This window comes from Pteropus vampyrus, unplaced genomic scaffold, assembly GCF_000151845.1.
Source record: "Pteropus vampyrus isolate Shadow unplaced genomic scaffold, Pvam_2.0 Scaffold102, whole genome shotgun sequence".
NCBI classification, from domain to species: Eukaryota; Metazoa; Chordata; class Mammalia; order Chiroptera; family Pteropodidae; genus Pteropus; species Pteropus vampyrus.
Genome location: NW_011888883.1, coordinates 1,879,475 through 1,891,485, shown reverse-complemented (window position 1 = coordinate 1,891,485; position 12,011 = coordinate 1,879,475).

Below are 12,011 nucleotides of genomic sequence, written 5' to 3'. Positions count from 1 at the left end.
CTTGCCAGTGCATGTAAGGTTCACATCTCTCTTCCATGTGTTTACTTCTCTTATGAAAAGAGTTCCAGTTATTTTGAATGGTAACAGTATAAAGCCTAGCTGGGGAAACCATCTTGTATATTCAAGTTCAGTTCCAAGAATACAGGGAAGAACTTATTTTTCCACATAAATGTTAGCCAAAACACCAAATTTTTCAGTACTATTTAATCATTTATAAGGTTAGGTTTCATTGCCAAAAAAAGGAGGGGGAAGACAAATAGAAAATAAACTTGCTTCAGTTTTCCTTGGAAGAAATTGCAGTCACTGCACACAATCGAAAATATTAAGAATGGGTGTGATTCACAAACCAAGGGATTAGAAACCTGTAGGTTTCTATTACACAAGTGAGAATACTAAACCTAAAATCAGTCAAAATCAGATTTTTCTTCTGAAAAATTTTAGTGCCCAAAGAGCTCTAACCATATGAAAACATGATTTTAGTACTCTGATCTAATGTCATTGAGATTTCAAGTATGGGTATATGCTACAGAGATACTGCACGTTGGACTGCAGACCACCAGAATAAAGCGAGTATCCCAGTAAATCAAGCCATACTCTTTTTGCTAGTAGAGGATTTTGCCTTCAATTCGTTAAAAAAAAAAAAAGAAGAAGAAGAAGAAGAAAAGAGCAACATCTGTGAAGCACAATAAAGTGCAATAAGAGGTACACCTATACAGAAAATTCAAGAAATACCTAATAGCACATACAGCATTTCAAATGTTTTACTTTCTTGAGAAAAAAAAGGTAATCTAATAGAAAAAAAAAAAATGTAGCAAAATGGTTTCTGATATTTCTGTAAACGATTCTGTATTCACACAAAAAGCACATTCCTGTGTACAACAAATTGATTTTTTCTTTTTAGTTGAAAATCTCAACATGCCTGGTCCTTGGTGTATTTCCCTATGAAGGAAAGACTTGTGACTTTACTGGGTTCTAAGTCGAGAATTCCAGTGTTCAGTTTATTAGAGGGAAGAAAGTCTACCAGGGTGGCCCACCCTCAAAGTTTAGAGTCAAATGTAAGTGGCTGAATTCCTGGGATGGCCAGCCCCAGGGTAATTGCCAACCAAGGAGAGAGTTGAATTTTTGCCTGGATACTGAAGTGAGGATACAATTTGAATGAGTGCTAATATAGGGGAGGCAAAACTGTACCCATGTTAGATTTTCAGCTGGGACTCTTTAACAAGAAGATATTAACAAAAGAATAAGAGTTTATGAACTCATGCAGTGCACATCACACAGGAGAAACCTAAAATAAAGACTAACTCAAAGCGATAGCTTACAACTGCAACCTATAGAACGTCTGCAACAAAGAACAATAACTTTGTAGAGAAATAACAGCACACAGGACAAAGGAACACACTTTTAGACTTCCAAACGTGGCAAACTGTGGGAAGGTAAATATATGTAAAGAAACTAATAAATAAGGTTTGTTTGCAGATTCCTCTGGTCCTCAAAGATACATATTTTGGGGTTACATATTCTCGTTTTCTTCACTAGGCTCTATACCTGGCTCTAAGGAATCTCTGATGAACCGAACCACAAGTTATTGGTCTTTGAATATTATAGTAATAGGTGAAATCAGTACATGAGTCGTTTCATTAGAATAGTTTAAAGAGCTGTACTTTTATCTTATTCTATTCTTCAAGCAAAAATTTGTGTAAAATCTCCATCCTTTAATGGGCTCTATAGCGCTACAAGGCAGCAGTCTCCAACATTTTTGGTATCAGGGACCGGTGCTCCTATGAGAATCTGCCTGATGGTCTGAGGTAGAGCTGAGGTGGTGATGTTAGCACTGGGGAGTCACTGCAAATACAGATGAAGCTTTGCTCCCTTGCTGATACCAGTCACCTCCTGCTGCATGGCCTTGTTCCTAACAGGCCAAGACTAGTCCCTGGCCCGGGGGTTGGGGACCCTTGATCTAGAACATAGTTTAAAAATCAAGAGTCTAGATCAGTGGTTTACAATTTTTATCCCATAATAGAATCACCTGGAGAGCTTTAAAATCCTTTAGCACCAGGATTTTTTGCCCCAAGATCCCCGGATGATTCTAATTTGCAGCCAAGAATGAAAACCACTGGTCTAGAATAATGGTTCTCAAACTTTTGTTTGCATCAGAATCAGTTGGAGGGGGCTTGTAAAGCAAGGCCCTATCCCCAGAGTCCCTGATTCAGCAAATCTAGGTGGCCCAGCAAACATTTAAGTCCATAATTTGCATTTCTAACAAGTTCCCAGGTAATGCTGATGCTGATGGTTTTGTGACCACATTTTGAGAACTGCTTTAGAGCAACGCCATTCAACAGAAATATAATGTGAGCCACATGTGTATAAAGTTTTTCAGGTAGCCACATTTTGAAAAAAAGTAAAAAGAAAAGGTGAAATTTATTTTAATAATATAATTTATTTAACTGAATATATCCAAAATATGTCAACATATTATCAATATGAAATTATTAATGAAATGTTTTTCGTTTTTTTCAAAAAGAAATCTAGGTATATTTTATAGATACAGCACATCTCAATTTGGGCATCAAATTTTTGTCAGAAATACTTGTTTTATACTTAGATTTTATAAAACTTAGTTAAAATAGTACCCAGTTGGGTGCAATCGGGATTCACTCAAGTTGTTGAAAACATACTTTAAAAGTTCTCCAATAACTAAAATAAATAAACATTTTATATTTAAATTAAAATCAAATCACATTTAAAATTAAATGCTTTATTTGTCCCGGCCCCATTTTAAGTATTTAATAGCTACTTATGGCTATGGGCTATAGAATTAGCACGAATCTATTCCAATGCATTTTGGTCCTTAATTAAATGCTTTAAGCGATTGAAGGTCAAATATACATACCTATATTTTTGTGATATTCACAAAGGAGTTGTTATATTTCTTTCAAAGTAACTCAAATTATACTACCTTATTAGTCTTTCACTTATATAGCTATTTATAACTATAAATGCTAGGCAGCATATTGATTTCCTTTACAGTACACTAATTCTCAGTCAACCTAGTTGTTTGTTTTATTCCCCAAAATATGTTATTAAAAGTTCATAAAGTCCCAACTGATAATATGGCATATAGAATAAAACTCTAAAATAGTAAGACTGCATTTAAAACAAAACTCTGCCCAAATAAGTATTCTCTTCAAAAGAGTCATACAGCTTGAGAAATTTTGCATATACTCCCAACATCACCACCATTATTTGAAATGTTTTTTGCAAGTCTTCTTTTGGAATTATTTCTTATTCACTCTGGGTAAGTACAATAGCCTAATTGTTTGAGAATATTATATCAGTTTCACATCCACAAGTACCAGGATTAGGACTTCAACATATCTGTTGGGGAGGTACGATTCAGCACATAAAAAGTATGAAGTGTGAAATCAGACTGACCACATTTGGATCTTAGACTACCACATTCTAACTCTGTAATTTTGGAAAAGTTCATCTCTCTGGGCCTCAGTTTCCCCATCTGAAAAATGAGGATAATTATAGTATCACTATGTTGCCTAGCATTTATAGTTATAGTAGCCTTTTAAAATAGTTATGGAGATTAAACGAAGTGATATTTATATGTTTATTCAGTTAAAATTTACTGAACACCTACTACATGCTAGGCCCCTATCTAGGTGCTGGAAGAAAGGTAGTGAAAAATATAGTCTCTGGCCTCTAGAAATTACATTCTACTGAGACAGTAAATCAGCTATACTATATCATACATAACTGAGGGTGAGCAGAGTTTGCCACCCCAAAATATGCTTCTCTGGGATATTATTTTAAGTTTTCCATTTTTAAGAAACAATAGACTCAGGAAAAACCTTTGGCCTTCACCCTACCTGCCTAAAAGGAATTTAAATAGAGAACCTGCTCCAGGAAGGGAGATATCAGCATAAATAACTATATTTTAATATGAAGTATTGTGTGATAGGGAGGAACCTAGCAAGGTCTATTTGATCAAAGTCCTCTCTATGTCCCATTGTTAAAGATGGCCCAGCAAACATTTATTTACCAAACATTTGCTTTCTCATCTCCATGCGAATTGCCTTCCTGAACTTTGAAGTCCCAAACCACAACCACCCCTTCTTAGCTCAAGATGACATATGAGCTTAACCTGCCCAATGCATTCTTGTCCCAATATTCTTCTGAGACCCCTGCATGTACACCATTAATGAATTTGGTAATTTTCTCCTATTAATCTGTCTCATGTTAATTTGAATATTAGTCTAGCCAGAAGAACTTAGGAAAGTGGGAGGAAAATAATTTTTTCTCCTCCACACAATAAATGTAAAGTAATTAGAACAATGCCTGTCGACAAATGTTATTCTTTTCCTTCAAGATCTAGTTTGACATCATGTTATGAAGCTCTCCGTCATCCCCTCGCAAAATTATTTATCCCTTACCTTATTCAAAATGTTTATTAACTATTTACCATATGCTAAGCAGGATAAGCACTAGTATACAGACATTGGCTTCTGAGGAAAAACAGCCAATAGACAAGTAAAAAAGTTGGTAATTACAAAATTTGAAGTGAGAGAAATTATTGTGCAATTCAATCAGTAACATGAAAACTTTTAAAATATTTATAATGTTTTTAATTGTATTTTTTCGTAATACTTGAGATGCTTCGTATTTAAATACTTAAAACATCTCTGAGTAATAGTATTCTTTCAACTGTAACTACGACAGCTTCCATAAGGCTTTACTTACATGTTTATAGCAGAAAAGTCCCCACTGGGGAAATTCTCAGGAATATTCCAACAACTTTGAAAGGTAAATCACTCATTTAGAAAAGTAATGGCTAATGAACTTGTCAAAGAGGCGTTAAAAGTGGTAGTTTAGAATACAGAACCCAATTTCCTGGGCTATTGTTCCAGCTTTGCCATCTCCAAGTTGTGTTAGGAGATTACTAAATTGGGCTAGTTTCATAGACTGTTACAAGGAGCAGTGAAAAAATTACATATTAGAGAGCAAAAGCATTTGCGACTATTGGAACCATGCGGTGATTTAGCTATAGTAAAAATATCATATTAAAAGTAATAATAGACACTGAATACTGAATGAATAGAGAACTTTTTTAATTTGGAAAAAATATGCTTTAAAATTATTGATAGTTTTTTTCACTTTATAGTTCTTTAATGTTTGAAGTTTGTATGAAGAGTACATATTACTTTTCTATTCAGAAAAAAAAAAAAACTTTAAAATTTGGAACATACCCAGGAGGGTGTATATAATTAAGGTAATGCACTGTAAAATTTTAGGAATCTTATTTTTTTTCTTTTGTTCCAAAGGTAATTTAAGATGATGATTTGGCATTATACCTCATTACCTTCCTCCAGTTTGGATATCTTAAAATCTCTGACCGCTTGCCAGTAGTCATTGAAGCCAACCACATAATGCAACACTGAGACAGAGAGGGTAAGTTTCATAATACCTTAGTCTGCCAAACACCTGTGCAGATGGAGCCACCCTACTCTTCTTACTCTGAAAAAAAAAAAAAAAAAAGCCGTACTAAAAACAACCCCTGCAAAAAGAGCTAAAGATAAAACTTAAAGTTAAAAAACTTTGCAGAATGTTAACCTTTTGCATAACAATTTATATTGACTTTACCATTTAACTCTTATTCACCTAAAGAACAAATTTTCATATGATTTAGTTAATGAATAATTGATTTTCATATATAACCTGATGTTAATAGTAATTAATTCTCTAAATGCTAAGATTATGTGGCTTTTTACCTGTTAGTCTCTACTACATATTTTGAAAAAAATTGATGTTATAGGAGAAAATACACAATATGATCTATTTTCATAGATCATAAATTTTTTTCATTTACAAAATATAATGGTTCAAAAACTAAATTTCTCCTTGAAATGGATGGCTAGTTGTTGCTTTAAAACAATTTCTGACACTATGTTAAATTATTTGTCTTCATACCTCAAAAAGATATTATTAAAAAATAGTGAATTAAAAAAGCACACACAGAAAAGAGTTAGCTTTATAAAGTTGCTTTATTTAATTTAGTTTTAAAAGATAGAATATTCTGTCTTTAGAGATCACCTCAAAATACAATGACCTTGTTAAGGTCATTGGCGCCCATGGGCTAAACCTTGTGGTTAGCATCCAGTGACCTGCCAAAAAGACAACTAAGCCAGCATTAGGCACCAGCTATGATTGGCATTTCAAATCTAGTTCTAAGCTGAAGCTCCTAATTGTAGAAGCAAAGCTCCAGAACCCCTGGTTTATAGCAGAGGGAAAATATGTGTATGAAAGGCTGTACTCAGGAGAGTTACACAAGAGATTCATTCATGACAGATTGAAAAGAACTGACCGAAAGTACAAAGGCAGAGTGGATATTTGAAGTAAATAAAATAAATTTTGCCTTAGTACAAACAGCAGGACCAAACCATTTTCCTGAAGACATGGTCCAATTTCTGAAGGGAAATCAAGGAACTTTGGGCAGGAGTAAAAAATTGTATAGATTTGGTAGGAATGTTATTAAGTTACTTTGGGGCTTTGGGTACTTCTCCCTGCAAATTCATTTAATCATTCAAGGTTTCCAAATTAGAGTAGAATTTACATTAATACGAGATCGTATATGTAATTGTTTATTTCCAGGCTGCTCATATTCAAATCTGGAAATAGCTATTCTTTGCTAGAACCATAGCAAAAAAAAAAAAAACAACAACAACAACAACAAAAAAAAAACGGAGGAAGTAGCCAATTATTTGCCCTGCGCTTCCCTTACTCTCATCTCCCTTCCTCCACAGCCTGTTTAGCAGCTGTGGTTAACAGTTTAAAAGGTGGATTCTCAAAGCACTTCCCTTAACTTTCACTGTAGAGCATTCTCTGACATACTGTTAAATTGGACTTTAGAGAGACCTGAGACTATTATGCCCACTCCCCGACTCCGGACACATACACACACACCCCATGGCCTCAGTGTGATAGAGAATAAGGGAAAGGCAGAAACTAAAACAGATTGCACAGAGACAATGATAATCCCCTACACTCTCTCCTCAGTCCTAACCTTTCTTTCTTCATACTTCATTAAACCACTCTTGATGCAATGGAAAAAAAACAAGGAACAAGAAGTGAAAAGGCCATGCTGAGTAGAAAAGAGAGGAAACTTCCAGAACACAGGCAAAGTTACAACAACACTATAAAAATCACTCTGTTAAAAAGAGTTATCGAAATGCCCTCCAGCTCCTGGAATTTTAAGTTCAGAAACAGCTCTAGGTTTTTCAGAGAGTCAAAGCATGTAAATTTTACAGATCAAATCCCAGAGACTTTGAGTCATCTTTTGACTTTTTTGCCCTGTCTACAGGGTAACTGATACATAGCTGTGGAACATATATTACTTAATACAAATATGAAATCATCTGGACTTTGTTATCTATAGTTTTACTTGCAATTCTCCTGATAATTTGTTTGAAAGAAATTTGTATATTTTCTTCATAAGTAAATCTGTACATAGAAAAAGTAAAAGGCCGTGAGAACAAAGTTATATAAATTTAAAGCTTTATTCTAGTTTCTGAATGATTAAAGAGCAGTAGAAACACAAATAGTATTTTAATTCTCTTGTACCTAAAGATTCCATTTTTTCTTATGCCCTCCTCCCAGTTCTCATATATCAAGGAAGATAATGTATTACAAATTTTTCAGAATTAACTGCTTTAAAACCTATATCAAACACAGAAGAAAGAGTAATTTCTTCCCTCAGTGATATGCTTTACTTGCCTCTAAATTCCTTTGGTTTCCCGGTTCTATTTATGACAATCTTCATAATCTATAATATTCTCACAGAAGGAAGAGCATTTAAAAAATGCACCCTAAAACTGGAGAGATTTCTTTTAGAAAATTATCTATAAATATTCTACTACATGCCAGTTATTTCAAAACCATCAATAATTGTAGCAGATATAAATGTAAATTTATTTACATAATACCTTTTTATTTTCAGATATCTCCTTATTTCTACATAGTCATTTACTGAAACTATCAAATCTATCAGTTTTAAGAAGACATTGGTAATATTTCTCCCCATTCAACCTATTAAAATGGAACAGAAGCAGAATGCTACAAAGGAAAATTTGGCAGGGGGCGGAGGGGAAGAAGGTTGTTGGGGAACCAAGAAATTAGATAGTTTTTTTAAAAAAATGAGTCAACCGAAGTCTTAGTAAGGATCGTTTTGCTGGAAATATGCTACTCTTACTATGAAATACTATCGATTTACTGACATTTATCCTAAAGGCCATTTTAATAAAATTTAAATTTTAACATTAGAGTGTCCTTGGCTGTAGATAAGGTAGTTCTTGATGTAGTCTTTATCTACTAATATGTAAAAATTTACCACAAAACTTAGTGGCCTAACATAACATTTATCTCGCAGTTTCTGTGGGTCAGGAATCTGAAGGTGGCTTAGCTGGGTACCCTGGCTCAGGTCTCTCACAAGGTAGCAAGCAGTTAAGGTAATGGTCAGGGCTACTTTCATCTCAAGGCTCAACCAGGGAAGAATCAGATTCCAAGCTCACTGACTGGATGTTGGCAGGATTCAGTTCCTGGTTGGCCTAGCTTGCTATGTGGGGCCCTCTGTAGGGCAGAGCACCTATAACAAGTCACTTCATCACAGCAAGCAGGCAAGAGCCAGAGAAAGTAGGAGCAAAATGGAAGTCTTGTATAATCCAATTTCAAAAGTGACATCTATCACTTTTGCTATATTCTATTCTTTTGAAGCAAGTCATTAGGTTTAGTCTACACTCAAAGGAGGACATTGCACAAAATGTGTGAATACCAGGAGGCAGGGAGCTTTGGGAGCCATTTTATTTTTCAGATAGCAACACTTTTGGATAACCATGTACAAAAGTTAGTGGGTTTTAGAAGACGGTAAAGGGGGTCAATACAAGATGGCGAAAGGAGACAAGATTTCAGGTGGGGAAGCATACACCAGCATATACAGATGTTATATTATGAATTTGTACACCTAAAATTTATATAATGTTATTAAGCAATGTTACCTCCAATAAATTTAATAATAAAAAAGTTAATGGGCTTTATTTTAATAAAATATGTTGTATTTTGTGCTTCTAAATTTAAGAAAAAAATAGGGGGAATAATTTCTTATATACATTTTAAAATAATTGCCCAGTTTTCATTTATTAATGATATATCTGAATACTTGATATATGTAAAACATTTTTTTAGCTAAATAAAATTAAGGGGAGTCAGAAGGAGGACAAATCAAATAAAAAATATTTTTTCAAAATGTGCTTCAATATTGAGCAAAATGATATTAAAGAATAGAGCTTCCTTGACATGTCAATCATTTAATAGCTCCCATTTTATAAATAAATTAAGATAAAAGGCAATTGTGAATGGACACTAAAATTATTTCAAAAATATTAAATCCACCAAAAAGTCTAGTCAAGTCTTTGATTTTTTTCACCTTCTCCACTAGGTCAAGGGTCTCAATCAGATAATTTTATATACTTATCAATATTTATCACAATTTTAAAAGACCAAGAACCAGCATCCTAGGTAACAAGAACTTAGGCACTAAATTCTCACATAGAGTCTCATAAATTTGCTTCAAATAGTCAAAAGAAAAGTAAAGTAACATTTATTGAATTTTCTTTTAAACTAGTCATTTCATCAGTATAACTAGTGTTGGCTCCATATTCATTCAACAAATATTTTTTGAGTATCTACTAGAAGCCAGCCATATTTATAGAGAATGAACATACAAATCCCATCCTCAAAGTGCTCCCATTCCAGAGGGTAATTGGTTGGCAGACAATAAAGATAGTAAAATTCAATATTGGGTGTTATAAGTGTTGTGGAGAAAATAAACAAAATATATCTGAATTCTTATAAGCCTGAATACAAACATACAATTCACCTTAAATCAGCCTTTCTCATCTTCCATAAGAGTTTTACAGCAATAAAGTACGCTGAGTTCAGATCAGCAAATATTTATCAAGCACTTACTATAAGCTAGGCACTGTGCTAGATGCTAGGGAGGCATAGGTGATGCCGTTCTGAGAAGTTTATTGTCTGAGCGTAGAGGGTATTACTTCCTCTAGGAATCTCTTGGGGCTGGGTCAGGGGGTTTGCCTCTGTGATCATATAATAACCTGAGTATAACTTTATTGTGCTTACCTCCAAGTCCTATCTAATTATATCTCTTTTTTACTTGAAAGGAAGCTCTTTGAAAGCAAGACCTACACTTCACTAATCTTTGAGTGCCTGGAGCTCAGTGGGAGTTCAACAAAAGTTTGTTAACCGGCTTGAAGAGATAGGCTAACTGTGGAGGGATTGCGCATGCCCAGGACTTCGTCTAACTTCCGTTTTAAGCAGAAGGGTGAATAAAAATAATTTTCTCTTTTAGCTTTCAAAACAAATGAATATCATTGACGTGAGATCTGATACCATGTAATAAATGTCTTTATCAAGACCGTATGCATTCTTTCTCCGCAAAAAACTTGGTTAGAAACACATTGCTGTGTTTTATCAACCAAAAATCATTTTTCATCTCAGGCCTCTCCCTCTTTCCTGACCCAAGCCTACGCAACAGCTCGCCTATCATGTTCCACCTCAGCTCTTGCCCTGAGATGAGCAAGTGACCTGGGAGAAATGGAGAAAAGAGGGCCATGTTATTAAGGTGATGATCCCTGCTTTTGCCTGCTTCACTAGCAAATTTTAAGAAAAAAGACACAGATTAAGTTTTAAGTTAAATCTTACAAACAAAATCATCATCATTATCATGCAAAGGTCAGGTCTCCAGGGAAATAAAAGGAGAGATAAAAATTCATATTGAGTTGAACTTCTCAAGGTCAGTGTGTTCCATGTATATTGAATCAAAACAATTTCATCATATAACTATTTCTCTCTGAACAAGGCCTAATTATCTGTCCACACTCAACAAAATGTTTTTTTATTCTAAATTTTTCTCAAAGGCAAATGCTTTCCCACACTCAGAAATGCATTCTTGGTCCTCTGAGTATTCATTTTATGCCAAATTTCAGTTTTAATTCTAAACCGTTTTGTTTAGTTTTCTAAGCATACACTATAGCAGAAAAGAACATTTTTAATGGTTGACTGACTCAAATAGTTAATCTTTATTTCTATGAATTCTTGAGAGAATTATTTTTAAACAAGAAGTAGAAGGAGAAATCCCCCACAGATGATCTAATTTTTTGAGACTGTAACAAATATGAGGACATAGAATCAAAGGCCTGCATCCTTCTGGATCATTGCCTTTCTAACACACTACATTAATATAACTATTATGTTACTATTGCCCAAGAAGAGTTGAATTTAAATTAACAACCCTAATAATAAATGAACAGCCCTGTATTGGCCTAGAGGAAAATCTCTAACAGAATGACACGGGGCTCTATCGTGGCCTTTATTCTTTAACACTCATCAACTTTTTAGATGAAAATGTAAAAGGCATATAATTTTAAAAAGCAACATGATACTTATTTTTTATAACATTTTTCTTAATTATAAAAATAGCTCATGCTTAATACAAATAATTTAGAAATATAGGAGGATATGCATAGTCATGTGAATTTTCTTTCTCATGGGCAAATTATATCTCTTGAATAATTTAGCATGGCTCTGAAATATTTTTATATTTATTAGATTCCCACTTCATAGGCCTATCAAATATTAATTAAATTTATGAATTACATGGAGATTAAAGAATAGTTAATATAGTAGAGAAGAGATTTAAAATTAAAAAACTCTCAGCTGGCTGGAGAATTAGGTTGGAACTAACAAGATAAACTGTAGCAAATGCAAAGTGAATGCGAAGCTCTGGTACAGAAAAAATTGTGCATGCATAGGAAGAAGGCAATGTGTCCGAAGAGGAGTTCCTGTGGAAAAGCCCAGGTACTTCTATTAGATGACAACTTAGTATTGGGTTATAGTCACGACAAAAAAGACAGTGCAAATTTATGTACCATTAGTGA